Consider the following 21,357-nt stretch of genomic DNA (forward strand, 5'->3'; position numbering starts at 1 on the left):
CTCCACAAATGGACTTTTCAGGATCCTTGGGTGGCTCCGTAGTTTGAAACCAATTCTGGTTATCGCTTCTCGGCCTTTTGGCTAAGATCAAGTGTAGTATCTGTTCTTATCAGTTTAATATCTGATACGTCCCCTATCTGGGGACCATATATTAAATGGATTTTTAGAACAGGGAGATGGAAAAAGAGCTTGCTCTGTCCACTCCACGCATTGACCTGGTATTGCAGTATCTCCAGGACCGGTGCACCCCTTCTTTAATGCAGTTTCTAAAATCAGAAAGAATTGAATTCAATGGTTTTTGTTCATTTTGCTTGTTTGTCGGATTTTGGGATGGACTCTTTGGCTTTGCTTTTCTTCTCCTCATTGGATTTTTCATGTTCAAAGTTGCAGAAGCCAGATTACAAGCTCATTTTGGTTCAACTTCAGCAACTGTGCATTGCATTGCCATGTAATGTGATGCAATGCTATCTTTCTAGCTCTCCCTTTTTACTTCCTTTTGGATAAACAGACATATTAGGCAAGCATTTTGGAGCTTTCACCTAAATAACTACAGGTGGTGAGATAAGCTGCACAATATAATTGACCTTTCAGTATATTGTTGCACACACACCATCTATTTAGCAAATGCCCTTGTTATCAACAGCAGCCTTTTAAACTCACCTGAGCTAACAGGTATGTGCGCTGGTTACTCTGCTGCGCTTAAAATTTCTTTTTTGGTTTGCTACAATGCCTTTTCTGAAACGTTGTCTCCTTCTGCTGGAACACTGACTTCTTTCATTTAATGCCTGCAGACTATAAAAGAGAACCCAACCCAAAAAGTTTGGTTGATTAGTCTGTGGCATTCTGTTAAACTGTTGCTTATGGCGGTCTCTGTGAGCTTCTCAGCGACATTCAGCCAGCCAGGTATCCTGCCTGCAGTAGATGGAATGTGGCAATGGAACGCTGGCTGCGCGTGTCATAATAGGCTCTGAGCCTTTATATACCTGTGCACAGCAGCAGCCACCTTCAGTCTGCTGCTGGACAGCCAGCAGCAGCAGCAGCAGGAGAGGTATGTAATCAGGAGCCCTCCTGCTAAGGGTAGACAGCTGCTCGTTCCACCCCACCCCCCGCCTTAATTGGTTCTCCTCCCTTCCAACGGTGTTGAGGCGGGTGGGAACAGCAGGGGGTGAAGGTGCTGTGTTTAAAGAGGTGGAGTTATGCAGATCTAAAACGCGTGGATTGCAGCAGCAGCAAGCCGAAAAGTGCAGGCATGTAAGGGATCTAGAGGTTGACAACATGTCTTCTTAACGGGAGTCCAGGAGCTCATCTCCACAAATGGACTTTTCAGGATCCTTGGGTGGCTCCGTAGTTTGAAACCAATTCTGGTTATCGCTTCTCGGCCTTTTGGCTAAGATCAAGTGTAGTATCTGTTCTTATCAGTTTAATATCTGATACGTCCCCTATCTGGGGACCATATATTAAATGGATTTTTAGAACAGGGAGATGGAAAAAGAGCTTGCTCTGTCCACTCCACGCATTGACCTGGTATTGCAGTATCTCCAGGACCGGTGCACCCCTTCTTTAATGCAGTTTCTAAAATCAGAAAGAATTGAATTCAATGTTTTTTGTTCATTTTGCTTGTTTGTCGGATTTTGGGATGGACTCTTTGGCTTTGCTTTTCTTCTCCTCATTGGATTTTTCATGTTCAAAGTTGCAGAAGCCAGATTACAAGCTCATTTTGGTTCAACTTCAGCAACTGTGCATTGCATTGCCATGTAATGTGATGCAATGCTATCTTTCTAGCTCTCCCTTTTTACTTCCTTTTGGATAAACAGACATATTAGGCAAGCATTTTGGAGCTTTCACCTAAATAACTACAGGTGGTGAGATAAGCTGCACAATATAATTGACCTTTCAGTATATTGTTGCACACACACCATCTATTTAGCAAATGCCCTTGTTATCAACAGCAGCCTTTTAAACTCACCTGAGCTAACAGGTATGTGCGCTGGTTACTCTGCTGCGCTTAAAATTTCTTTTTTGGTTTGCTACAATGCCTTTTCTGAAACGTTGTCTCCTTCTGCTGGAACACTGACTTCTTTCATTTAATGCCTGCAGACTATAAAAGAGAACCCAACCCAAAAAGTTTGGTTGATTAGTCTGTGGCATTCTGTTAAACTGTTGCTTATGGCGGTCTCTGTCAGCTTCTCAGCGACATTCAGCCAGCCAGGTATCCTGCCTGCAGTAGATGGAATGTGGCAATGGAACGCTGGCTGCGCGTGTCATAATAGGCTCTGAGCCTTTATATACCTGTGCACAGCAGCAGCCACCTTCAGTCTGCTGCTGGACAGCCAGCAGCAGCAGCAGCAGGAGAGGTATGTAATCAGGAGCCCTCCTGCTAAGGGTAGACAGCTGCTCGTTCCACCCCACCCCCCGCCTTAATTGGTTCTCCTCCCTTCCAACGGTGTTGAGGCGGGTGGGAACAGCAGGGGGTGAAGGTGCTGTGTTTAAAGAGGTGGAGTTATGCAGATCTAAAACGCGTGGATTGCAGCAGCAGCAAGCCGAAAAGTGCAGGCATGTAAGGGATCTAGAGGTTGACAACATGTCTTCTTAACGGGAGTCCAGGAGCTCATCTCCACAAATGGACTTTTCAGGATCCTTGGGTGGCTCCGTAGTTTGAAACCAATTCTGGTTATCGCTTCTCGGCCTTTTGGCTAAGATCAAGTGTAGTATCTGTTCTTATCAGTTTAATATCTGATACGTCCCCTATCTGGGGACCATATATTAAATGGATTTTTAGAACAGGGAGATGGAAAAAGAGCTTGCTCTGTCCACTCCACGCATTGACCTGGTATTGCAGTATCTCCAGGACCGGTGCACCCCTTCTTTAATGCAGTTTCTAAAATCAGAAAGAATTGAATTCAATGTTTTTTGTTCATTTTGCTTGTTTGTCGGATTTTGGGATGGACTCTTTGGCTTTGCTTTTCTTCTCCTCATTGGATTTTTCATGTTCAAAGTTGCAGAAGCCAGATTACAAGCTCATTTTGGTTCAACTTCAGCAACTGTGCATTGCATTGCCATGTAATGTGATGCAATGCTATTTTTCTAGCTCTCCCTTTTTACTTCCTTTTGGATAAACAGACATATTAGGCAAGCATTTTGGAGCTTTCACCTAAATAACTACAGGTGGTGAGATAAGCTGCACAATATAATTGACCTTTCAGTATATTGTTGCACACACACCATCTATTTAGCAAATGCCCTTGTTATCAACAGCAGCCTTTTAAACTCACCTGAGCTAACAGGTATGTGCGCTGGTTACTCTGCTGCGCTTAAAATTTCTTTTTTGGTTTGCTACAATGCCTTTTCTGAAACGTTGTCTCCTTCTGCTGGAACACTGACTTCTTTCATTTAATGCCTGCAGACTATAAAAGAGAACCCAACCCAAAAAGTTTGGTTGATTAGTCTGTGGCATTCTGTTAAACTGTTGCTTATGGCGGTCTCTGTGAGCTTCTCAGCGACATTCAGCCAGCCAGGTATCCTGCCTGCAGTAGATGGAATGTGGCAATGGAACGCTGGCTGCGCGTGTCATAATAGGCTCTGAGCCTTTATATACCTGTGCACAGCAGCAGCCACCTTCAGTCTGCTGCTGGACAGCCAGCAGCAGCAGCAGCAGGAGAGGTATGTAATCAGGAGCCCTCCTGCTAAGGGTAGACAGCTGCTCGTTCCACCCCACCCCCCGCCTTAATTGGTTCTCCTCCCTTCCAACGGTGTTGAGGCGGGTGGGAACAGCAGGGGGTGAAGGTGCTGTGTTTAAAGAGGTGGAGTTATGCAGATCTAAAACGCGTGGATTGCAGCAGCAGCAAGCCGAAAAGTGCAGGCATGTAAGGGATCTAGAGGTTGACAACATGTCTTCTTAACGGGAGTCCAGGAGCTCATCTCCACAAATGGACTTTTCAGGATCCTTGGGTGGCTCCGTAGTTTGAAACCAATTCTGGTTATCGCTTCTCGGCCTTTTGGCTAAGATCAAGTGTAGTATCTGTTCTTATCAGTTTAATATCTGATACGTCCCCTATCTGGGGACCATATATTAAATGGATTTTTAGAACAGGGAGATGGAAAAAGAGCTTGCTCTGTCCACTCCACGCATTGACCTGGTATTGCAGTATCTCCAGGACCGGTGCACCCCTTCTTTAATGCAGTTTCTAAAATCAGAAAGAATTGAATTCAATGTTTTTTGTTCATTTTGCTTGTTTGTCGGATTTTGGGATGGACTCTTTGGCTTTGCTTTTCTTCTCCTCATTGGATTTTTCATGTTCAAAGTTGCAGAAGCCAGATTACAAGCTCATTTTGGTTCAACTTCAGCAACTGTGCATTGCATTGCCATGTAATGTGATGCAATGCTATTTTTCTAGCTCTCCCTTTTTACTTCCTTTTGGATAAACAGACATATTAGGCAAGCATTTTGGAGCTTTCACCTAAATAACTACAGGTGGTGAGATAAGCTGCACAATATAATTGACCTTTCAGTATATTGTTGCACACACACCATCTATTTAGCAAATGCCCTTGTTATCAACAGCAGCCTTTTAAACTCACCTGAGCTAACAGGTATGTGCGCTGGTTACTCTGCTGCGCTTAAAATTTCTTTTTTGGTTTGCTACAATGCCTTTTCTGAAACGTTGTCTCCTTCTGCTGGAACACTGACTTCTTTCATTTAATGCCTGCAGACTATAAAAGAGAACCCAACCCAAAAAGTTTGGTTGATTAGTCTGTGGCATTCTGTTAAACTGTTGCTTATGGCGGTCTCTGTGAGCTTCTCAGCGACATTCAGCCAGCCAGGTATCCTGCCTGCAGTAGATGGAATGTGGCAATGGAACGCTGGCTGCGCGTGTCATAATAGGCTCTGAGCCTTTATATACCTGTGCACAGCAGCAGCCACCTTCAGTCTGCTGCTGGACAGCCAGCAGCAGCAGCAGCAGGAGAGGTATGTAATCAGGAGCCCTCCTGCTAAGGGTAGACAGCTGCTCGTTCCACCCCACACCCCGCCTTAATTGGTTCTCCTCCCTTCCAACGGTGTTGAGGCGGGTGGGAACAGCAGGGGGTGAAGGTGCTGTGTTTAAAGAGGTGGAGTTATGCAGATCTAAAACGCGTGGATTGCAGCAGCAGCAAGCCGAAAAGTGCAGGCATGTAAGGGATCTAGAGGTTGACAACATGTCTTCTTAACGGGAGTCCAGGAGCTCATCTCCACAAATGGACTTTTCAGGATCCTTGGGTGGCTCCGTAGTTTGAAACCAATTCTGGTTATCGCTTCTCGGCCTTTTGGCTAAGATCAAGTGTAGTATCTGTTCTTATCAGTTTAATATCTGATACGTCCCCTATCTGGGGACCATATATTAAATGGATTTTTAGAACAGGGAGATGGAAAAAGAGCTTGCTCTGTCCACTCCACGCATTGACCTGGTATTGCAGTATCTCCAGGACCGGTGCACCCCTTCTTTAATGCAGTTTCTAAAATCAGAAAGAATTGAATTCAATGTTTTTTGTTCATTTTGCTTGTTTGTCGGATTTGGGGATGGACTCTTTGGCTTTGCTTTTCTTCTCCTCATTGGATTTTTCATGTTCAAAGTTGCAGAAGCCAGATTACAAGCTCATTTTGGTTCAACTTCAGCAACTGTGCATTGCATTGCCATGTAATGTGATGCAATGCTATCTTTCTAGCTCTCCCTTTTTACTTCCTTTTGGATAAACAGACATATTAGGCAAGCATTTTGGAGCTTTCACCTAAATAACTACAGGTGGTGAGATAAGCTGCACAATATAATTGACCTTTCAGTATATTGTTGCACACACACCATCTATTTAGCAAATGCCCTTGTTATCAACAGCAGCCTTTTAAACTCACCTGAGCTAACAGGTATGTGCGCTGGTTACTCTGCTGCGCTTAAAATTTCTTTTTTGGTTTGCTACAATGCCTTTTCTGAAACGTTGTCTCCTTCTGCTGGAACACTGACTTCTTTCATTTAATGCCTGCAGACTATAAAAGAGAACCCAACCCAAAAAGTTTGGTTGATTAGTCTGTGGCATTCTGTTAAACTGTTGCTTATGGCGGTCTCTGTGAGCTTCTCAGCGACATTCAGCCAGCCAGGTATCCTGCCTGCAGTAGATGGAATGTGGCAATGGAACGCTGGCTGCGCGTGTCATAATAGGCTCTGAGCCTTTATATACCTGTGCACAGCAGTAGCCACCTTCAGTCTGCTGCTGGACAGCCAGCAGCAGCAGCAGCAGGAGAGGTATGTAATCAGGAGCCCTCCTGTTAAGGGTAGACAGCTGCTCGTTCCACCCCACCCCCCGCCTTAATTGGTTCTCCTCCCTTCCAACGGTGTTGAGGCGGGTGGGAACAGCAGGGGGTGAAGGTGCTGTGTTTAAAGAGGTGGAGTTATGCAGATCTAAAACGCGTGGATTGCAGCAGCAGCAAGCCGAAAAGTGCAGGCATGTAAGGGATCTAGAGGTTGACAACATGTCTTCTTAACGGGAGTCCAGGAGCTCATCTCCACAAATGGACTTTTCAGGATCCTTGGGTGGCTCCGTAGTTTGAAACCAATTCTGGTTATCGCTTCTCGGCCTTTTGGCTAAGATCAAGTGTAGTATCTGTTCTTATCAGTTTAATATCTGATACGTCCCCTATCTGGGGACCATATATTAAATGGATTTTTAGAACAGGGAGATGGAAAAAGAGCTTGCTCTGTCCACTCCACGCATTGACCTGGTATTGCAGTATCTCCAGGACCGGTGCACCCCTTCTTTAATGCAGTTTCTAAAATCAGAAAGAATTGAATTCAATGTTTTTTGTTCATTTTGCTTGTTTGTCGGATTTTGGGATGGACTCTTTGGCTTTGCTTTTCTTCTCCTCATTGGATTTTTCATGTTCAAAGTTGCAGAAGCCAGATTACAAGCTCATTTTGGTTCAACTTCAGCAACTGTGCATTGCATTGCCATGTAATGTGATGCAATGCTATCTTTCTAGCTCTCCCTTTTTACTTCCTTTTGGATAAACAGACATATTAGGCAAGCATTTTGGAGCTTTCACCTAAATAACTACAGGTGGTGAGATAAGCTGCACAATATAATTGACCTTTCAGTATATTGTTGCACACACACCATCTATTTAGCAAATGCCCTTGTTATCAACAGCAGCCTTTTAAACTCACCTGAGCTAACAGGTATGTGCGCTGGTTACTCTGCTGCGCTTAAAATTTCTTTTTTGGTTTGCTACAATGCCTTTTCTGAAACGTTGTCTCCTTCTGCTGGAACACTGACTTCTTTCATTTAATGCCTGCAGACTATAAAAGAGAACCCAACCCAAAAAGTTTGGTTGATTAGTCTGTGGCATTCTGTTAAACTGTTGCTTATGGCGGTCTCTGTGAGCTTCTCAGCGACATTCAGCCAGCCAGGTATCCTGCCTGCAGTAGATGGAATGTGGCAATGGAACGCTGGCTGCGCGTGTCATAATAGGCTCTGAGCCTTTATATACCTGTGCACAGCAGCAGCCACCTTCAGTCTGCTGCTGGACAGCCAGCAGCAGCAGCAGCAGGAGAGGTATGTAATCAGGAGCCCTCCTGCTAAGGGTAGACAGCTGCTCGTTCCACCCCACCCCCCGCCTTAATTGGTTCTCCTCCCTTCCAACGGTGTTGAGGCGGGTGGGAACAGCAGGGGGTGAAGGTGCTGTGTTTAAAGAGGTGGAGTTATGCAGATCTAAAACGCGTGGATTGCAGCAGCAGCAAGCCGAAAAGTGCAGGCATGTAAGGGATCTAGAGGTTGACAACATGTCTTCTTAACGGGAGTCCAGGAGCTCATCTCCACAAATGGACTTTTCAGGATCCTTGGGTGGCTCCGTAGTTTGAAACCAATTCTGGTTATCGCTTCTCGGCCTTTTGGCTAAGATCAAGTGTAGTATCTGTTCTTATCAGTTTAATATCTGATACGTCCCCTATCTGGGGACCATATATTAAATGGATTTTTAGAACAGGGAGATGGAAAAAGAGCTTGCTCTGTCCACTCCACGCATTGACCTGGTATTGCAGTATCTCCAGGACCGGTGCACCCCTTCTTTAATGCAGTTTCTAAAATCAGAAAGAATTGAATTCAATGTTTTTTGTTCATTTTGCTTGTTTGTCGGATTTTGGGATGGACTCTTTGGCTTTGCTTTTCTTCTCCTCATTGGATTTTTCATGTTCAAAGTTGCAGAAGCCAGATTACAAGCTCATTTTGGTTCAACTTCAGCAACTGTGCATTGCATTGCCATGTAATGTGATGCAATGCTATCTTTCTAGCTCTCCCTTTTTACTTCCTTTTGGATAAACAGACATATTAGGCAAGCATTTTGGAGCTTTTACCTAAATAACTACAGGTGGTGAGATAAGCTGCACAATATAATTGACCTTTCAGTATATTGTTGCACACACACCATCTATTTAGCAAATGCCCTTGTTATCAACAGCAGCCTTTTAAACTCACCTGAGCTAACAGGTATGTGCGCTGGTTACTCTGCTGCGCTTAAAATTTCTTTTTTGGTTTGCTACAATGCCTTTTCTGAAACGTTGTCTCCTTCTGCTGGAACACTGACTTCTTTCATTTAATGCCTGCAGACTATAAAAGAGAACCCAACCCAAAAAGTTTGGTTGATTAGTCTGTGGCATTCTGTTAAACTGTTGCTTATGGCGGTCTCTGTGAGCTTCTCAGCGACATTCAGCCAGCCAGGTATCCTGCCTGCAGTAGATGGAATGTGGCAATGGAACGCTGGCTGCGCGTGTCATAATAGGCTCTGAGCCTTTATATACCTGTGCACAGCAGCAGCCACCTTCAGTCTGCTGCTGGACAGCCAGCAGCAGCAGCAGCAGGAGAGGTATGTAATCAGGAGCCCTCCTGTTAAGGGTAGACAGCTGCTCGTTCCACCCCACCCCCCGCCTTAATTGGTTCTCCTCCCTTCCAACGGTGTTGAGGCGGGTGGGAACAGCAGGGGGTGAAGGTGCTGTGTTTAAAGAGGTGGAGTTATGCAGATCTAAAACGCGTGGATTGCAGCAGCAGCAAGCCGAAAAGTGCAGGCATGTAAGGGATCTAGAGGTTGACAACATGTCTTCTTAACGGGAGTCCAGGAGCTCATCTCCACAAATGGACTTTTCAGGATCCTTGGGTGGCTCCGTAGTTTGAAACCAATTCTGGTTATCGCTTCTCGGCCTTTTGGCTAAGATCAAGTGTAGTATCTGTTCTTATCAGTTTAATATCTGATACGTCCCCTATCTGGGGACCATATATTAAATGGATTTTTAGAACAGGGAGATGGAAAAAGAGCTTGCTCTGTCCACTCCACGCATTGACCTGGTATTGCAGTATCTCCAGGACCGGTGCACCCCTTCTTTAATGCAGTTTCTAAAATCAGAAAGAATTGAATTCAATGTTTTTTGTTCATTTTGCTTGTTTGTCGGATTTTGGGATGGACTCTTTGGCTTTGCTTTTCTTCTCCTCATTGGATTTTTCATGTTCAAAGTTGCAGAAGCCAGATTACAAGCTCATTTTGGTTCAACTTCAGCAACTGTGCATTGCATTGCCATGTAATGTGATGCAATGCTATCTTTCTAGCTCTCCCTTTTTACTTCCTTTTGGATAAACAGACATATTAGGCAAGCATTTTGGAGCTTTCACCTAAATAACTACAGGTGGTGAGATAAGCTGCACAATATAATTGACCTTTCAGTATATTGTTGCACACACACCATCTATTTAGCAAATGCCCTTGTTATCAACAGCAGCCTTTTAAACTCACCTGAGCTAACAGGTATGTGCGCTGGTTACTCTGCTGCGCTTAAAATTTCTTTTTTGGTTTGCTACAATGCCTTTTCTGAAACGTTGTCTCCTTCTGCTGGAACACTGACTTCTTTCATTTAATGCCTGCAGACTATAAAAGAGAACCCAACCCAAAAAGTTTGGTTGATTAGTCTGTGGCATTCTGTTAAACTGTTGCTTATGGCGGTCTCTGTGAGCTTCTCAGCGACATTCAGCCAGCCAGGTATCCTGCCTGCAGTAGATGTAATGTGGCAATGGAACGCTGGCTGCGCGTGTCATAATAGGCTCTGAGCCTTTATATACCTGTGCACAGCAGCAGCCACCTTCAGTCTGCTGCTGGACAGCCAGCAGCAGCAGCAGCAAGAGAGGTATGTAATCAGGAGCCCTCCTGCTAAGGGTAGACAGCTGCTCGTTCCACCCCACCCCCCGCCTTAATTGGTTCTCCTCCCTTCCAACGGTGTTGAGGCGGGTGGGAACAGCAGGGGGTGAAGGTGCTGTGTTTAAAGAGGTGGAGTTATGCAGATCTAAAACGCGTGGATTGCAGCAGCAGCAAGCCGAAAAGTGCAGGCATGTAAGGGATCTAGAGGTTGACAACATGTCTTCTTAACGGGAGTCCAGGAGCTCATCTCCACAAATGGACTTTTCAGGATCCTTGGGTGGCTCCGTAGTTTGAAACCAATTCTGGTTATCGCTTCTCGGCCTTTTGGCTAAGATCAAGTGTAGTATCTGTTCTTATCAGTTTAATATCTGATACGTCCCCTATCTGGGGACCATATATTAAATGGATTTTTAGAACAGGGAGATGGAAAAAGAGCTTGCTCTGTCCACTCCACGCATTGACCTGGTATTGCAGTATCTCCAGGACCGGTGCACCCCTTCTTTAATGCAGTTTCTAAAATCAGAAAGAATTGAATTCAATGTTTTTTGTTCATTTTGCTTGTTTGTCGGATTTTGGGATGGACTCTTTGGCTTTGCTTTTCTTCTCCTCATTGGATTTTTCATGTTCAAAGTTGCAGAAGCCAGATTACAAGCTCATTTTGGTTCAACTTCAGCAACTGTGTATTGCATTGCCATGTAATGTGATGCAATGCTATCTTTCTAGCTCTCCCTTTTTACTTCCTTTTGGATAAACAGACATATTAGGCAAGCATTTTGGAGCTTTCACCTAAATAACTACAGGTGGTGAGATAAGCTGCACAATATAATTGACCTTTCAGTATATTGTTGCACACACACCATCTATTTAGCAAATGCCCTTGTTATCAACAGCAGCCTTTTAAACTCACCTGAGCTAACAGGTATGTGCGCTGGTTACTCTGCTGCGCTTAAAATTTCTTTTTTGGTTTGCTACAATGCCTTTTCTGAAACGTTGTCTCCTTCTGCTGGAACACTGACTTCTTTCATTTAATTCCTGCAGACTATAAAAGAGAACCCAACCCAAAAAGTTTGGTTGATTAGTCTGTGGCATTCTGTTAAACTGTTGCTTATGGCGGTCTCTGTGAGCTTCTCAGCGACATTCAGCCAGCCAGGTATCCTGCCTGCAGTAGATGGAATGTGGCAATGGAACGCTGGCTGCGCGTGTCATAATAGGCTCTGAGCCTTTATATACCTGTGCACAGCAGCAGCCACCTTCAGTCTGCTGCTGGACAGCCAGCAGCAGCAGCAGCAGGAGAGGTATGTAATCAGGAGCCCTCCTGCTAAGGGTAGACAGCTGCTCGTTCCACCCCACCCCCCGCCTTAATTGGTTCTCCTCCCTTCCAACGGTGTTGAGGCGGGTGGGAACAGCAGGGGGTGAAGGTGCTGTGTTTAAAGAGGTGGAGTTATGCAGATCTAAAACGCGTGGATTGCAGCAGCAGCAAGCCGAAAAGTGCAGGCATGTAAGGGATCTAGAGGTTGACAACATGTCTTCTTAACGGGAGTCCAGGAGCTCATCTCCACAAATGGACTTTTCAGGATCCTTGGGTGGCTCCGTAGTTTGAAACCAATTCTGGTTATCGCTTCTCGGCCTTTTGGCTAAGATCAAGTGTAGTATCTGTTCTTATCAGTTTAATATCTGATACGTCCCCTATCTGGGGACCATATATTAAATGGATTTTTAGAACAGGGAGATGGAAAAAGAGCTTGCTCTGTCCACTCCACGCATTGACCTGGTATTGCAGTATCTCCAGGACCGGTGCACCCCTTCTTTAATGCAGTTTCTAAAATCAGAAAGAATTGAATTCAATGTTTTTTGTTCATTTTGCTTGTTTGTCGGATTTTGGGATGGACTCTTTGGCTTTGCTTTTCTTCTCCTCATTGGATTTTTCATGTTCAAAGTTGCAGAAGCCAGATTACAAGCTCATTTTGGTTCAACTTCAGCAACTGTGCATTGCATTGCCATGTAATGTGATGCAATGCTATCTTTCTAGCTCTCCCTTTTTACTTCCTTTTGGATAAACAGACATATTAGGCAAGCATTTTGGAGCTTTCACCTAAATAACTACAGGTGGTGAGATAAGCTGCACAATATAATTGACCTTTCAGTATATTGTTGCACACACACCATCTATTTAGCAAATGCCCTTGTTATCAACAGCAGCCTTTTAAACTCACCTGAGCTAACAGGTATGTGCGCTGGTTACTCTGCTGCGCTTAAAATTTCTTTTTTGGTTTGCTACAATGCCTTTTCTGAAACGTTGTCTCCTTCTGCTGGAACACTGACTTCTTTCATTTAATGCCTGCAGACTATAAAAGAGAACCCAACCCAAAAAGTTTGGTTGATTAGTCTGTGGCATTCTGTTAAACTGTTGCTTATGGCGGTCTCTGTGAGCATCTCAGCGACATTCAGCCAGCCAGGTATCCTGCCTGCAGTAGATGGAATGTGGCAATGGAACGCTGGCTGCGCGTGTCATAATAGGCTCTGAGCCTTTATATACCTGTGCACAGCAGCAGCCACCTTCAGTCTGCTGCTGGACAGCCAGCAGCAGCAGCAGCAGCAGCAGGAGAGGTATGTAATCAGGAGCCCTCCTGCTAAGGGTAGACAGCTGCTCGTTCCACCCCACCCCCCGCCTTAATTGGTTCTCCTCCCTTCCAACGGTGTTGAGGCGGGTGGGAACAGCAGGGGGTGAAGGTGCTGTGTTTAAAGAGGTGGAATTATGCAGATCTAAAACGCGTGGATTACAGCAGCAGCAAGCCGAAATGTGCAGGCATGTAAGGGATCTAGAGGTTGACAACATGTCTTCTTAACGGGAGTCCAGGAGCTCATCTCCACAAATGGACTTTTCAGGATCCTTGGGTGGCTCCGTAGTTTGAAACCAATTCTGGTTATCGCTTCTCGGCCTTTTGGCTAAGATCAAGTGTAGTATCTGTTCTTATCAGTTTAATATCTGATACGTCCCCTATCTGGGGACCATATATTAAATGGATTTTTAGAACAGGGAGATGGAAAAAGAGCTTGCTCTGTCCACTCCACGCATTGACCTGGTATTGCAGTATCTCCAGGACCAGTGCACCCCTTCTTTAATGCAGTTTCTAAAATCAGAAAGAATTGAATTCAATGTTTTTTGTTCATTTTGCTTGTTTGTCGGATTTTGGGATGGACTCTTTGGCTTTGCTTTTCTTCTCCTCATTGGATTTTTCATGTTCAAAGTTGCAGAAGCCAGATTACAAGCTCATTTTGGTTCAACTTCAGCAACTGTGCATTGCATTGCCATGTAATGTGATGCAATGCTATCTTTCTAGCTCTCCCTTTTTACTTCCTTTTGGATAAACAGACATATTAGGCAAGCATTTTGGAGCTTTCACCTAAATAACTACAGGTGGTGAGATAAGCTGCACAATATAATTGACCTTTCAGTATATTGTTGCACACACACCATCTATTTAGCAAATGCCCTTGTTATCAACAGCAGCCTTTTAAACTCACCTGAGCTAACAGGTATGTGCGCTGGTTACTCTGCTGCGCTTAAAATTTCTTTTTTGGTTTGCTACAATGCCTTTTCTGAAACGTTGTCTCCTTCTGCTGGAACACTGACTTCTTTCATTTAATGCCTGCAGACTATAAAAGAGAACCCAACCCAAAAAGTTTGGTTGATTAGTCTGTGGCATTCTGTTAAACTGTTGCTTATGGCGGTCTCTGTGAGCTTCTCAGCGACATTCAGCCAGCCAGGTATCCTGCCTGCAGTAGATGGAATGTGGCAATGGAACGCTGGCTGCGCGTGTCATAATAGGCTCTGAGCCTTTATATACCTGTGCACAGCAGCAGCCACCTTCAGTCTGCTGCTGGACAGCCAGCAGCAGCAGCAGCAGGAGAGGTATGTAATCAGGAGCCCTCCTGCTAAGGGTAGACAGCTGCTCGTTCCACCCCACCCCCCGCCTTAATTGGTTCTCCTCCCTTCCAACGGTGTTGAGGCGGGTGGGAACAGCAGGGGGTGAAGGTGCTGTGTTTAAAGAGGTGGAGTTATGCAGATCTAAAACGCGTGGATTGCAGCAGCAGCAAGCCGAAATGTGCAGGCATGTAAGGGATCTAGAGGTTGACAACATGTCTTCTTAACGGGAGTCCAGGAGCTCATCTCCACAAATGGACTTTTCAGGATCCTTGGGTGGCTCCGTAGTTTGAAACCAATTCTGGTTATCGCTTCTCGGCCTTTTGGCTAAGATCAAGTGTAGTATCTGTTCTTATCAGTTTAATATCTGATACGTCCCCTATCTGGGGACCATATATTAAATGGATTTTTAGAACAGGGAGATGGAAAAAGAGCTTGCTCTGTCCACTCCACGCATTGACCTGGTATTGCAGTATCTCCAGGACCGGTGCACCCCTTCTTTAATGCAGTTTCTAAAATCAGAAAGAATTGAATTCAATGTTTTTTGTTCATTTTGCTTGTTTGTCGGATTTTGGGATGGACTCTTTGGCTTTGCTTTTCTTCTCCTCATTGGATTTTTCATGTTCAAAGTTGCAGAAGCCAGATTACAAGCTCATTTTGGTTCAACTTCAGCAACTGTGCATTGCATTGCCATGTAATGTGATGCAATGCTATCTTTCTAGCTCTCCCTTTTTACTTCCTTTTGGATAAACAGACATATTAGGCAAGCATTTTGGAGCTTTCACCTAAATAACTACAGGTGGTGAGATAAGCTGCACAATATAATTGACCTTTCAGTATATTGTTGCACACACACCATCTATTTAGCAAATGCCCTTGTTATCAACAGCAGCCTTTTAAACTCACCTGAGCTAACAGGTATGTGCGCTGGTTACTCTGCTGCGCTTAAAATTTCTTTTTTGGTTTGCTACAATGCCTTTTCTGAAACGTTGTCTCCTTCTGCTGGAACACTGACTTCTTTCATTTAATGCCTGCAGACTATAAAAGAGAACCCAACCCAAAAAGTTTGGTTGATTAGTCTGTGGCATTCTGTTAAACTGTTGCTTATGGCGGTCTCTGTGAGCTTCTCAGCGACATTCAGCCAGCCAGGTATCCTGCCTGCAGTAGATGGAATGTGGCAATGGAACGCTGGCTGCGCGTGTCATAATAGGCTCTGAGCCTTTATATACCTGTGCACAGCAGCAGCCACCTTCAGTCTGCTGCTGGACAGCCAGCAGCAGCAGCAGCAGGAGAGGTATGTAATCAGGAGCCCTCCTGCTAAGGGTAGACAGCTGCTCGTTCCACCCCACCCCCCGCCTTAATTGGTTCTCCTCCCTTCCAACGGTGTTGAGGCGGGTGGGAACAGCAGGGGGTGAAGGTGCTGTGTTTAAAGAGGTGGAGTTATGCAGATCTAAAACGCGTGGATTGCAGCAGCAGCAAGCCGAAAAGTGCAGGCATGTAAGGGATCTAGAGGTTGACAACATGTCTTCTTAACGGGAGTCCAGGAGCTCATCTCCACAAATGGACTTTTCAGGATCCTTGGGTGGCTCCGTAGTTTGAAACCAATTCTGGTTATCGCTTCTCGGCCTTTTGGCTAAGATCAAGTGTAGTATCTGTTCTTATCAGTTTAATATCTGATACGTCCCCTATCTGGGGACCATATATTAAATGGATTTTTAGAACAGGGAGATGGAAAAAGAGCTTGCTCTGTCCACTCCACGCATTGACCTGGTATTGCAGTATCTCCAGGACCGGTGCACCCCTTCTTTAATGCAGTTTCTAAAATCAGAAAGAATTGAATTCAATGGTTTTTGTTCATTTTGCTTGTTTGTCGGATTTTGGGATGGACTCTTTGGCTTTGCTTTTCTTCTCCTCATTGGATTTTTCATGTTCAAAGTTGCAGAAGCCAGATTACAAGCTCATTTTGGTTCAACTTCAGCAACTGTGCATTGCATTGCCATGTAATGTGATGCAATGCTATCTTTCTAGCTCTCCCTTTTTACTTCCTTTTGGATAAACAGACATATTAGGCAAGCATTTTGGAGCTTTCACCTAAATAACTACAGGTGGTGAGATAAGCTGCACAATATAATTGACCTTTCAGTATATTGTTGCACACACACCATCTATTTAGCAAATGCCCTTGTTATCAACAGCAGCCTTTTAAACTCACCTGAGCTAACAGGTATGTGCGCTGGTTACTCTGCTGCGCTTAAAATTTCTTTTTTGGTTTGCTACAATGCCTTTTCTGAAACGTTGTCTCCTTCTGCTGGAACACTGACTTCTTTCATTTAATGCCTGCAGACTATAAAAGAGAACCCAACCCAAAAAGTTTGGTTGATTAGTCTGTGGCATTCTGTTAAACTGTTGCTTATGGCGGTCTCTGTGAGCTTCTCAGCGACATTCAGCCAGCCAGGTATCCTGCCTGCAGTAGATGGAATGTGGCAATGGAACGCTGGCTGCGCGTGTCATAATAGGCTCTGAGCCTTTATATACCTGTGCACAGCAGCAGCCACCTTCAGTCTGCTGCTGGACAGCCAGCAGCAGCAGCAGCAGGAGAGGTATGTAATCAGGAGCCCTCCTGCTAAGGGTAGACAGCTGCTCGTTCCACCCCACCCCCCGCCTTAATTGGTTCTCCTCCCTTCCAACGGTGTTGAGGCGGGTGGGAACAGCAGGGGGTGAAGGTGCTGTGTTTAAAGAGGTGGAGTTATGCAGATCTAAAACGCGTGGATTGCAGCAGCAGCAAGCCGAAAAGTGCAGGCATGTAAGGGATCTAGAGGTTGACAACATGTCTTCTTAACGGGAGTCCAGGAGCTCATCTCCACAAATGGACTTTTCAGGATCCTTGGGTGGCTCCGTAGTTTGAAACCAATTCTGGTTATCGCTTCTCGGCCTTTTGGCTAAGATCAAGTGTAGTATCTGTTCTTATCAGTTTAATATCTGATACGTCCCCTATCTGGGGACCATATATTAAATGGATTTTTAGAACAGGGAGATGGAAAAAGAGCTTGCTCTGTCCACTCCACGCATTGACCTGGTATTGCAGTATCTCCAGGACCGGTGCACCCCTTCTTTAATGCAGTTTCTAAAATCAGAAAGAATTGAATTCAATGTTTTTTGTTCATTTTGCTTGTTTGTCGGATTTTGGGATGGACTCTTTTGCTTTGCTTTTCTTCTCCTCATTGGATTTTTCATGTTCAAAGTTGCAGAAGCCAGATTACAAGCTCATTTTGGTTCAACTTCAGCAACTGTGCATTGCATTGCCATGTAATGTGATGCAATGCTATCTTTCTAGCTCTCCCTTTTTACTTCCTTTTGGATAAACAGACATATTAGGCAAGCATTTTGGAGCTTTCACCTAAATAACTACAGGTGGTGAGATAAGCTGCACAATATAATTGACCTTTCAGTATATTGTTGCACACACACCATCTATTTAGCAAATGCCCTTGTTATCAACAGCAGCATTTTAAACTCACCTGAGCTAACAGGTATGTGCGCTGGTTACTCTGCTGCGCTTAAAATTTCTTTTTTGGTTTGCTACAATGCCTTTTCTGAAACGTTGTCTCCTTTTGCTGGAACACTGACTTCTTTCATTTAATGCCTGCAGACTATAAAAGAGAACCCAACCCAAAAAGTTTGGTTGATTAGTCTGTGGCATTCTGTTAAACTGTTGCTTATGGCGGTCTCTGTGAGCTTCTCAGCGACATTCAGCCAGCCAGGTATCCTGCCTGCAGTAGATGGAATGTGGCAATGGAACGCTGGCTGCGCGTGTCATAATAGGCTCTGAGCCTTTATATACCTGTGCACAGCAGCAGCCACCTTCAGTCTGCTGCTGGACAGCCAGCAGCAGCAGCAGCAGGAGAGGTATGTAATCAGGAGCCCTCCTGCTAAGGGTAGACAGCTGCTCGTTCCACCCCACCCCCCGCCTTAATTGGTTCTCCTCCCTTCCAACGGTGTTGAGGCGGGTGGGAACAGCAGGGGGTGAAGGTGCTGTGTTTAAAGAGGTGGAGTTATGCAGATCTAAAACGCGTGGATTGCAGCAGCAGCAAGCCGAAAAGTGCAGGCATGTAAGGGATCTAGAGGTTGACAACATGTCTTCTTAACGGGAGTCCAGGAGCTCATCTCCACAAATGGACTTTTCAGGATCCTTGGGTGGCTCCGTAGTTTGAAACCAATTCTGGTTATCGCTTCTCGGCCTTTTGGCTAAGATCAAGTGTAGTATCTGTTCTTATCAGTTTAATATCTGATACGTCCCCTATCTGGGGACCATATATTAAATGGATTTTTAGAACAGGGAGATGGAAAAAGAGCTTGCTCTGTCCACTCCACGCATTGACCTGGTATTGCAGTATCTCCAGGACCGGTGCACCCCTTCTTTAATGCAGTTTCTAAAATCAGAAAGAATTGAATTCAATGTTTTTTGTTCATTTTGCTTGTTTGTCGGATTTTGGGATGGACTCTTTGGCTTTGCTTTTCTTCTCCTCATTGGATTTTTCATGTTCAAAGTTGCAGAAGCCAGATTACAAGCTCATTTTGGTTCAACTTCAGCAACTGTGCATTGCATTGCCATGTAATGTGATGCAATGCTATCTTTCTAGCTCTCCCTTTTTACTTCCTTTTGGATAAACAGACATATTAGGCAAGCATTTTGGAGCTTTCACCTAAATAACTACAGGTGGTGAGATAAGCTGCACAATATAATTGACCTTTCAGTATATTGTTGCACACACACCATCTATTTAGCAAATGCCCTTGTTATCAACAGCAGCCTTTTAAACTCACCTGAGCTAACAGGTATGTGCGCTGGTTACTCTGCTGCGCTTAAAATTTCTTTTTTGGTTTGCTACAATGCCTTTTCTGAAACGTTGTCTCCTTCTGCTGGAACACTGACTTCTTTCATTTAATGCCTGCAGACTATAAAAGAGAACCCAACCCAAAAAGTTTGGTTGATTAGTCTGTGGCATTCTGTTAAACTGTTGCTTATGGCGGTCTCTGTGAGCTTCTCAGCGACATTCAGCCAGCCAGGTATCCTGCCTGCAGTAGATGGAATGTGGCAATGGAACGCTGGCTGCGCGTGTCATAATAGGCTCTGAGCCTTTATATACCTGTGCACAGCAGCAGCCACCTTCAGTCTGCTGCTGGACAGCCAGCAGCAGCAGCAGCAGGAGAGGTATGTAATCAGGAGCCCTCCTGCTAAGGGTAGACAGCTGCTCGTTCCACCCCACCCCCCGCCTTAATTGGTTCTCCTCCCTTCCAACGGTGTTGAGGCGGGTGGGAACAGCAGGGGGTGAAGGTGCTGTGTTTAAAGAGGTGGAGTTATGCAGATCTAAAACGCGTGGATTGCAGCAGCAGCAAGCCGAAAAGTGCAGGCATGTAAGGGATCTAGAGGTTGACAACATGTCTTCTTAACGGGAGTCCAGGAGCTCATCTCCACAAATGGACTTTTCAGGATCCTTGGGTGGCTCCGTAGTTTGAAACCAATTCTGGTTATCGCTTCTCGGCCTTTTGGCTAAGATCAAGTGTAGTATCTGTTCTTATCAGTTTAATATCTGATACGTCCCCTATCTGGGGACCATATATTAAATGGATTTTTAGAACAGGGAGATGGAAAAAGAGCTTGCTCTGTCCACTCCACGCATTGACCTGGTATTGCAGTATCTCCAGGACCGGTGCACCCCTTCTTTAATGCAGTTTCTAAAATCAGAAAGAATTGAATTCAATGTTTTTTGTTCATTTTGCTTGTTTGTCGGATTTTGGGATGGACTCTTTGGCTTTGCTTTTCTTCTCCTCATTGGATTTTTCATGTTCAAAGTTGCAGAAGCCAGATTACAAGCTCATTTTGGTTCAACTTCAGCAACTGTGCATTGCATTGCCATGTAATGTGATGCAATGCTATCTTTCTAGCTCTCCCTTTTTACTTCCTTTTGGATAAACAGACATATTAGGCAAGCATTTTGGAGCTTTCACCTAAATAACTACAGGTGGTGAGATAAGCTGCACAATATAATTGACCTTTCAGTATATTGTTGCACACACACCATCTATTTAGCAAATGCCCTTGTTATCAACAGCAGCCTTTTAAACTCACCTGAGCTAACAGGTATGTGCGCTGGTTACTCTGCTGCGCTTAAAATTTCTTTTTTGGTTTGCTACAATGCCTTTTCTGAAACGTTGTCTCCTTCTGCTGGAACACTGACTTCTTTCATTTAATGCCTGCAGACTATAAAAGAGAACCCAACCCAAAAAGTTTGGTTGATTAGTCTGTGGCATTCTGTTAAACTGTTGCTTATGGCGGTCTCTGTGAGCTTCTCAGCGACATTCAGCCAGCCAGGTATCCTGCCTGCAGTAGATGGAATGTGGCAATGGAACGCTGGCTGCGCGTGTCATAATAGGCTCTGAGCCTTTATATACCTGTGCACAGCAGCAGCCACCTTCAGTCTGCTGCTGGACAGCCAGCAGCAGCAGCAGCAGGAGAGGTATGTAATCAGGAGCCCTCCTGCTAAGGGTAGACAGCTGCTCGTTCCACCCCACCCCCCGCCTTAATTGGTTCTCCTCCCTTCCAACGGTGTTGAGGCGGGTGGGAACAGCAGGGGGTGAAGGTGCTGTGTTTAAAGAGGTAGAGTTATGCAGATCTAAAACGCGTGGATTGCAGCAGCAGCAAGCCGAAAAGTGCAGGCATGTAAGGGATCTAGAGGTTGACAACATGTCTTCTTAACGGGAGTCCAGGAGCTCATCTCCACAAATGGACTTTTCAGGATCCTTGGGTGGCTCCGTAGTTTGAAACCAATTCTGGTTATCGCTTCTCGGCCTTTTGGCTAAGATCAAGTGTAGTATCTGTTCTTATCAGTTTAATATCTGATACGTCCCCTATCTGGGGACCATATATTAAATGGATTTTTAGAACAGGGAGATGGAAAAAGAGCTTGCTCTGTCCACTCCACGCATTGACCTGGTATTGCAGTATCTCCAGGACCGGTGCACCCCTTCTTTAATGCAGTTTCTAAAATCAGAAAGAATTGAATTCAATGTTTTTTGTTCATTTTGCTTGTTTGTCGGATTTTGGGATGGACTCTTTGGCTTTGCTTTTCTTCTCCTCATTGGATTTTTCATGTTCAAAGTTGCAGAAGCCAGATTACAAGCTCATTTTGGTTCAACTTCAGCAACTGTGCATTGCATTGCCATGTAATGT

General features: G+C 44.8%; 17 non-coding genes across 17 annotated transcripts; all 17 read left to right on the forward strand.

The window, feature by feature from the left end:
* The first annotated feature begins 61 nt into the window (after positions 1-61).
* LOC141221339 (U2 spliceosomal RNA) lies at positions 62-252 on the forward strand. The gene has a single exon (XR_012289374.1). It is a non-coding gene; the product is annotated as a U2 spliceosomal RNA (small nuclear RNA).
* A 1,115-nt stretch (positions 253-1,367) lies between these two features.
* On the forward strand, positions 1,368-1,558 carry LOC141221340 (U2 spliceosomal RNA). Its single transcript, XR_012289375.1, has one exon. It is a non-coding gene; the product is annotated as a U2 spliceosomal RNA (small nuclear RNA).
* A 1,115-nt stretch (positions 1,559-2,673) lies between these two features.
* Positions 2,674-2,864, forward strand: LOC141221341 (U2 spliceosomal RNA). Its single transcript, XR_012289376.1, has one exon. It is a non-coding gene; the product is annotated as a U2 spliceosomal RNA (small nuclear RNA).
* A 1,115-nt stretch (positions 2,865-3,979) lies between these two features.
* On the forward strand, positions 3,980-4,170 carry LOC141221342 (U2 spliceosomal RNA). The gene has a single exon (XR_012289377.1). It is a non-coding gene; the product is annotated as a U2 spliceosomal RNA (small nuclear RNA).
* Positions 4,171-5,285: 1,115 nt separating this feature from the next.
* Positions 5,286-5,476, forward strand: LOC141221343 (U2 spliceosomal RNA). The gene has a single exon (XR_012289378.1). It is a non-coding gene; the product is annotated as a U2 spliceosomal RNA (small nuclear RNA).
* A 1,115-nt stretch (positions 5,477-6,591) lies between these two features.
* LOC141221344 (U2 spliceosomal RNA) lies at positions 6,592-6,782 on the forward strand. Its single transcript, XR_012289379.1, has one exon. It is a non-coding gene; the product is annotated as a U2 spliceosomal RNA (small nuclear RNA).
* Positions 6,783-7,897: 1,115 nt separating this feature from the next.
* Positions 7,898-8,088, forward strand: LOC141221345 (U2 spliceosomal RNA). Its single transcript, XR_012289380.1, has one exon. It is a non-coding gene; the product is annotated as a U2 spliceosomal RNA (small nuclear RNA).
* A 1,115-nt stretch (positions 8,089-9,203) lies between these two features.
* Positions 9,204-9,394, forward strand: LOC141221346 (U2 spliceosomal RNA). The gene has a single exon (XR_012289381.1). It is a non-coding gene; the product is annotated as a U2 spliceosomal RNA (small nuclear RNA).
* A 1,115-nt stretch (positions 9,395-10,509) lies between these two features.
* LOC141221348 (U2 spliceosomal RNA) lies at positions 10,510-10,700 on the forward strand. The gene has a single exon (XR_012289383.1). It is a non-coding gene; the product is annotated as a U2 spliceosomal RNA (small nuclear RNA).
* A 1,115-nt stretch (positions 10,701-11,815) lies between these two features.
* LOC141221349 (U2 spliceosomal RNA) lies at positions 11,816-12,006 on the forward strand. The gene has a single exon (XR_012289384.1). It is a non-coding gene; the product is annotated as a U2 spliceosomal RNA (small nuclear RNA).
* Positions 12,007-13,127: 1,121 nt separating this feature from the next.
* LOC141221154 (U2 spliceosomal RNA) lies at positions 13,128-13,318 on the forward strand. The gene has a single exon (XR_012289198.1). It is a non-coding gene; the product is annotated as a U2 spliceosomal RNA (small nuclear RNA).
* Positions 13,319-14,433: 1,115 nt separating this feature from the next.
* LOC141221350 (U2 spliceosomal RNA) lies at positions 14,434-14,624 on the forward strand. The gene has a single exon (XR_012289385.1). It is a non-coding gene; the product is annotated as a U2 spliceosomal RNA (small nuclear RNA).
* Positions 14,625-15,739: 1,115 nt separating this feature from the next.
* On the forward strand, positions 15,740-15,930 carry LOC141221352 (U2 spliceosomal RNA). Its single transcript, XR_012289386.1, has one exon. It is a non-coding gene; the product is annotated as a U2 spliceosomal RNA (small nuclear RNA).
* Positions 15,931-17,045: 1,115 nt separating this feature from the next.
* On the forward strand, positions 17,046-17,236 carry LOC141221353 (U2 spliceosomal RNA). Its single transcript, XR_012289387.1, has one exon. It is a non-coding gene; the product is annotated as a U2 spliceosomal RNA (small nuclear RNA).
* Positions 17,237-18,351: 1,115 nt separating this feature from the next.
* Positions 18,352-18,542, forward strand: LOC141221354 (U2 spliceosomal RNA). The gene has a single exon (XR_012289388.1). It is a non-coding gene; the product is annotated as a U2 spliceosomal RNA (small nuclear RNA).
* Positions 18,543-19,657: 1,115 nt separating this feature from the next.
* LOC141221355 (U2 spliceosomal RNA) lies at positions 19,658-19,848 on the forward strand. The gene has a single exon (XR_012289389.1). It is a non-coding gene; the product is annotated as a U2 spliceosomal RNA (small nuclear RNA).
* A 1,115-nt stretch (positions 19,849-20,963) lies between these two features.
* Positions 20,964-21,154, forward strand: LOC141221356 (U2 spliceosomal RNA). Its single transcript, XR_012289390.1, has one exon. It is a non-coding gene; the product is annotated as a U2 spliceosomal RNA (small nuclear RNA).
* Positions 21,155-21,357: the final 203 nt, after the last annotated feature.

The sequence above is a fragment of the Phyllobates terribilis genome, unplaced genomic scaffold (assembly GCF_046119375.1).
Source record: "Phyllobates terribilis strain yellow unplaced genomic scaffold, ASM4611937v1 Scaffold_325__1_contigs__length_2139453, whole genome shotgun sequence".
Classification (NCBI taxonomy): Eukaryota; Metazoa; Chordata; class Amphibia; order Anura; family Dendrobatidae; genus Phyllobates; species Phyllobates terribilis.